The sequence below is a fragment of the Sus scrofa genome, chromosome 15 (assembly GCF_054392235.1).
Source record: "Sus scrofa isolate SSC_HxYL_T2T_F1_AM1 chromosome 15, Sscrofa_HxYL_maternal_Yorkshire_Landrace_v2.0, whole genome shotgun sequence".
In the NCBI taxonomy this organism is placed as follows: Eukaryota; Metazoa; Chordata; class Mammalia; order Artiodactyla; family Suidae; genus Sus; species Sus scrofa.
The window spans coordinates 134,316,872-134,323,186 of NC_139397.1; the positions used below are offsets into that span (position 1 = coordinate 134,316,872).

Here is a 6,315-nt window from a genome sequence, read left to right on the forward strand (position 1 = left end):
AGATAAGAAGGGAAAGATGAAGGTGCCGGACCAGGAGGATCTGACAACAACAAAGACGACAACCTGGGGCTGCCCCCTCCCTGCCTGTTTACCTGGCCCAGCCAGTCTCCTCAACACTAGTCCAGGATTTGGGGTTATTAGAGGCTGGATGGGCGAGCTCCTGGAGCAAGAAGTGAAGAAGAGGAAGCGGGCGAGATGACTGTAATGCCACCCCAGCCCACTGCACCTCACCCCGTCACACCTCCCTTACCTCCACATGGGATAAGGTTCGCGGCTTTAGTCACCTGAAGCCTGGCATTCAGAGCCAGCCTCTCTGTCCCCGGCGGGCCGACACCTGCTGATACCACCTCTTAAGTATCAGGCAGCTCCTCCCAAAAGGCTACCCCCTGGGGGCTTCAGATTTCCAGGACAAATCGCCTCCTTCCCCAGTCCTCTTTCCCCATCCTGACTTGTGATGCAGGTGAAACCTAGGCCAACTCCATCAGCTGAAAGCCAGCAGCAAGGCTCAGGAAAAGAAGTTAAGTAACTGCCATGGATAGAAGTCAAGGTATCTATCAAGCTGTCTACACTCGCTGTCTCACTCCCCCTCCTGATCACCCATCCAGCCACCAGTTCTGTAAATGCAGTGAGCCTTTTTGAGCCAGGCACCTTGCTGAGCCTCTTCCACAGCCCTTGGCCCCATCACCCAACTGTCACTCTTTCCCCCAGGGAAAAAGGGACCTGCTTGTGGTCAAATTAATGACTTTCTATGGGGCTCACTTGACTTGATCCCAAGGGGGAGCTGGACTGTTGACCAGCCATTCCTTCCTTCTAGAAGCTCTCACTCCCCTCACCTACGAAGACACCAGTCCATCCAGGCTCCCTTCATCCCTTACGACAACTCTGTCTTCTTCACACCATCCTATGAGCCTCTCTGCTAAAGGGGCAAGAAACTGTACGTCACCTCCACCACTTCAAGCTCTGAGAGTGCCCAGGCATTGAGACCACCCCCCCTGAAGCTCAAGTCTCCTGTCCTCAGGGCTCAGCCCAGGATGCCCATCAGCTGGTCAGGTGGCCTGGGAGTCAAGCCACTCCCTCTGCAGTTCTTGGGCCACACACGGAGCACAGGGACCTCTGCCTGCTACCCCAGTCCTTGTCCTCTGTGTCTTATCACCTCCATGGAGACAATGTTGAGAAGCCCATACAGCCACCCACATCCTCCCCCAGGCCCTCTCTTTCCTCCTCTCTCCAGCCCAGGGAAGAACTTGGGACTGTCCCAACTTGAGGCAGACACTGGCCCCGGAGCAGCCTGCTGTCCCCAGGGGAAGTGGTCATTGTGCCCCAGCTCACAGATATGGCCACTGGGGGCCACCCCCTACATCAGGTCCTTCCCACGAAAGAGAGGGACCTTTGGCTCTGTGGCCACCCCACATGGTATCTGCCGTACCTCCCAAGTCTTTACCTCCTGCCTTGACCCTTCACGTCTATTGCCCAGTGAACATTCCCACAGCTGCCGCTCCCAAAAGGTCCAACCACAAACACTCTGCTCAAACTGAGTGATGAGTGTTATCCCCATGCAAGCAGTTGTCCTCAACTCCTCCATCATCCCTACACTTGATTCCTGATTGAGCTTTTGGATTTCTACCTGCTCAGCCTCCCCTGAGTGTGACCCCAGAAAGAAGCATGGTGTTGGCTCTCCTTATCCCTGGCATCAGAATGTGAGCCAGACACTAAGAGCTGCTCCCCATACCCATACTCAATCTCCTCTTCTTCTTTTAGTGATAAGTCTCTGGAAGTATGGTTGGGCTCATGGCTGCACAGCATAAAAGTGGCATTTCCCAGCAGCTAGTTGAAGCCACGTGACAGTGTTGGCCATAGCAATCTGAGCAGAAACAATGTATACAATGAAACAATGCACTGTGTCCTTCAGGAGAAGGGCGTGCCCTTCATTTCCTCTTTTCTGGCTTTCCACTAGCTGGAATGCAGTTGCAATGGCAGGAGCTGGAGCAACCACCATGGACCGTGTATTGAGGATGGCAGAGCAACGAAACTGAAGAACCTGGGATTCTGAACAACTTCATGGGAAAAGCTATAATACACCCAGAGTCTTTACTTGAAAGAGAAATAAACTTCTAACACAATTAAGTGTCATTTGAAATCTCTATTACAGAAGCTGAACCAAAATTCTACATGATACAAAACTCAAGAAATCTTAAATCCATTTATGTAGACTTTTCCAGCTATGAGATCTTGAGCAAACTACTTTAAGCTTTCCTCAGCTGTATTTCCCAGGGTCATTTTAAAACAAATAAATGAGATAACATTGAATACAACACCTAATACAGTATCTAACATATAGTTGGAGTTCAACAGACGTGGAACCAGACAGCCCATTTGCAAAATGTCAACCTGATCCCACCACCCCCTTGATTAAGAATCTTCAAAAGCCTCCGCTGCTTTGACAACAAACACCAAATGCTTCACATGACAGAATAAGTCTTGCCTAAATCACCTCTCTAGCCCAACTTCCCCCTTCCCCAGTTCAAGGGCTACACTGATCTTGCCCTTAGCTCATTTCTTTCACAGACACTGATGGAGGGCTTCCCACCTGCCAGACACTGTGCTGGGGCTTCAGATACAGACCTGGGTCTTTGCTCTTAGGGACTTTAGAGTCTAGTGGTGGAGGTGGGGGGGAATATTAAATACATAAATAATAAACCTTGCTAATTTGAGCATGTGCTGCTGGCCAGATGCTGTTTCCAACACCTGTTTTTACAGGTAGAGACTCCCCGTTCTCAGCACAACCCCCTGAGTTAGTGGCCAGTATTCCATCCCCCATGTACAGATGTGCAAACGGAAGAGTAACAAAGTCAAGCAACAAGTTCAAGGTCATGCAGCTCATAGGGATGGAGCTAGAATTTGAACCCAGGCAGTCTGGCACCACAACCCGTGCACGTAACCACTTTTCTACTTGGCTTTCAAAGGAGTATCAAGTGACAGTGTCAAAAGTGCTACCCAGGGGGGTATGTGGGTTCAGACCCACAAGGCCCTCCTGACTCTGGACCTTGGCACATGTTATGTTCTTGATCTGAAACACCCTTCCCCGTCTTGACCCAAACCCACTCCTGTTCACCCTCTGGACCTTTACATCCAGAAAGTGTCACTGCCTGAGGAACACCTATTCTGCTCTCCCCAGACCATCCAGATCTGTTCACAAACTCTTGCTGCACAATGTACCTTTCCTCCAGGGCACTGATCGCATTGTGGTGAGAAATTTGCTGATTCTTTATAGGTCCCCCCCGCCCCCAGCTCTCCCTTCCCTAGTCCGGTTGGCCCAGGATGCTGCAAGAGAAACACCCCAGGGCTGCTCAGCACCTCACAGAATAGATGCTCAGTAAAGATCTGGTGACTTAATGAAGGGATGCATTGGTTGACTTACCCAAAGTAGCCCTGAGGTCTCCATGGTTTTCTTCATCACTCCCAGTGGTCTCCTGCCCTCTTCAAGGACCTCTGCCCCACACACTCCCTCCCCATCTCCCCAACCAGCTGGAGTCCCCTGAGGGAGGGGTCCATAGCTGCCAGGTCAGATGCTGCTCATGTGGGGGAGGGGGGCGGGGGCTGGTGACCTGAACAGGCAGCCCCTGGTTGCCCAGGACCCCATCCTGGAATGTGAGGTTTCCCCAGGACCAAGCCAGGAGTCTAAGAATGGAGCAGAGGCTGAGAAAGGGGGCCCCAAACCCGGACATCCTGTCTCGATGGCCAGAGATGATCTTTAAACCCCATAAAAGTGGGAGCCGTGGAGGCGGCTGTACCACCATCCCCACACGCTGTGGTCTGGAGTCAGGAGCCGGCGAGATCAATATCGTACAGGAGGCTTTCAGCTACAATTCCTCTCTGCTGCCAAGTCTCCCCAGAGGCCTGAGGAAACGGTGGGGAGGAGGCAGAGGCACAAGAAAAGGAAAGGAAATGCATATTCCTTAAGAGCCAACAACGCCGTCATGGAGAAGGCCACGTGGTCTCAATCCTCACACCAGCCCTCCGGATAGGTGTTAGCCCATTTTCCAGATGAGGAAACTTGGGCCCAGAGGGAGAGAAAAAAAAAACTTTCCCGAGGTCTCGGCAAAGCCAGAACCAAACGCAGCAGAGCCGGCTCTGAGGCCAGCAGGCTCTGAGGCAGGACCCCTCGGAGGAGTCTTAACTGCTGGGTGCAAGCCCCGCCAAGTGTGCACTCCCAGATCAGGCCGGCAGAGGGCGCCCTCCTAGGCTGAGCCGGCCGCCCCGCCCAGGATGGAGGCTGGGCGGGGCCTTCTGTAGTTCTCGCCCCAACAGACACAGGGACTCCTCCCAAAGCATCCCTTTCGTTTACCAGCAGCCCTTTTCTCCTCTGAACTCCCCAGGGCCCTCCTTATGACACTGCGACGCCCCGAGAGTGTTGTCTTCTCCAAAAGAAGCCATGACACTTTCGGCACAAGCATCCCATCCCCCCGAGACGCCTGCTCTTCTCGGAGCTGAGCGCCCCTGCTCCCGGGCCCTTCAGGCTCCTGCAGGTTTCAGACACTGGCCAGCCTCCACCGACTGCAGCTTTCTCACGTGCGCAGGCAGAGTGCACCAGGCAGCGTGCACCGGGCCTCCCAGTGGTTCTGACTGGCAGAACTCACGGGGTGCTCCCTCCCTCCTCTGATTGTGCCGCTCTGCTAATCCCAGCCCGGAGTAGAGGTGGGGGTTGTCGGCTCACTGTGGGAGCAGCCCTGACCGGTTGCTGGCCTGGTACCCCAGGAACATCCACCAGAATGTCTGCAGGACGGAAGACGGAATGGAGATGCCAATGTGGGTACTCAACAGAGCCCAAGGAGCCAGATCTCCTCTGTGTGTGTGTGTGTGTGTGTGTGTGTGTGTTTGTGTGTGTGTGTTCCTATACCTACTGTATTTTTAGAAGCATCTATATCCTTTCCATATTTTGAACTGCTTAGAAACTGCTGAGACTAATAGTCATTTTCACCAACTAATGAGGAAAAGCCATTTCTTTAAAAGGGGAAGGCAGGCTTTGCTCTAAGATCCATGAGAAGGAATTCCAGAGCCCCTGGATTTAGATTTTCCAAGCCCTTCCCTTCCCACCATTGTCTGCCTATAGGCCCTAGAGGCCATGTTCCCTTAGGGTGACTGGGGTAGAGTCAGCCCTGGGTTCAAGAAGAGACATTCGGCCAGCCTCCTCCCACCTGCAGAGGAAGGAACATGGAGAAGGACTGTCCTTGGGGACTTGTCCCCACTCTGCTCTCCTCCCTACCCATCTCCAGTGCAGATACACCTGCCACGGAATAGTGCATTTAGGGAAAGGTTCTGTGCCCTGACTGCCTGTAGAATCCCTGGGGAGAGAAGAAAAAAATCCCAGCCCCCCAGCGGGACCTCCGACAGAGTCACAGGGAACCTCTGGGTGGGACTCAGGCTTTGGTACTCTCAGCCAAGTCTGAGACTGACTCCTCACCTCCGGCCCCAGCCTCATCTCTCTGCCCCTCCACCTTCACCTCATGTTCCTGCCTCTTCCCAGGTCAGACTCTGCTCACACCCTGCACATCTGCTGCAACTGGAGTTCCAGTTCAGCAGGGTCAGGCCTCACCCCGCCTGGCCCCAGTCTCTGTGAAGGCTCCAGAACCCTGTCAGCAGGACGGGCCCCGAGGTGAGGCCTGTGGCCGCTCATCTCCAGTAGGGACCCAGACAAGAGCGCTGCAGTCTTGACCTTCCCAGGGGTGCTGAGGCAAGTCCAGGCTCAGCATCTCGGGCCCAGGGTCAAGTGCAGCTGTGTGATACCCACCCAGTCTGCTCGGACTTCAGCACCCATGCAGGCTTCCTGAGGTTCTTGTTAAAGCACAGGTTCTGATCTGCTCTGAGATGGGACCAGAGGGTCTGCCTTCCTAATAATCCCCAGGGGATGCTGATGCTGGCAGTGCCTGGACCACACTTTTTTACAGGAAATGAAAATGTCCTTGGAGTTCTCGTTGTGGCTCAGTGGTAATGAACCTGACTAGTATCCATGAGGACATGGGTTCAGTCCCTGGCTCCAGTCAGTGGGTTAAGGATCTGGCATTGCCGTGAGCTGTGGTGCAGGTCGCGGACTGGGCTCCGATCCCGAGGTGCTGTGGCTGTGATATAGGCCAGCAGCTACAGCTCTGATTCAACCCCTAGCCTGGGAACTTTGATATGCCTCAGATGCAGTGTTAAAAAAAAAAAAAAAAAAAACCACACCTTATTCAGTTTAATAAGGTAAGTGGTGAGCACTCACTTCCTCACCGGCTTCCGCTGCAGCCCTAGCCCATTCTCCCGTCCTAAGGGCACTGGGAG

The 6,315-nt window shown here is 53.6% G+C and overlaps 1 long non-coding RNA gene across 1 annotated transcript in view; it reads right to left on the reverse strand.

Annotated features, from left to right (window-relative positions):
• The window catches only part of LOC146396137 (uncharacterized), a 569,893-nt gene extending 566,050 nt beyond the window's left edge, over positions 1–3,843 (reverse strand). The window contains exon 1 of the long non-coding RNA XR_014830104.1: positions 3,419–3,843. This is a non-coding gene — a long non-coding RNA (uncharacterized LOC146396137). The remainder of the gene's footprint in view (positions 1–3,418) is intronic.
• Between the last annotated feature and the right edge of the window lie 2,472 nt (positions 3,844–6,315).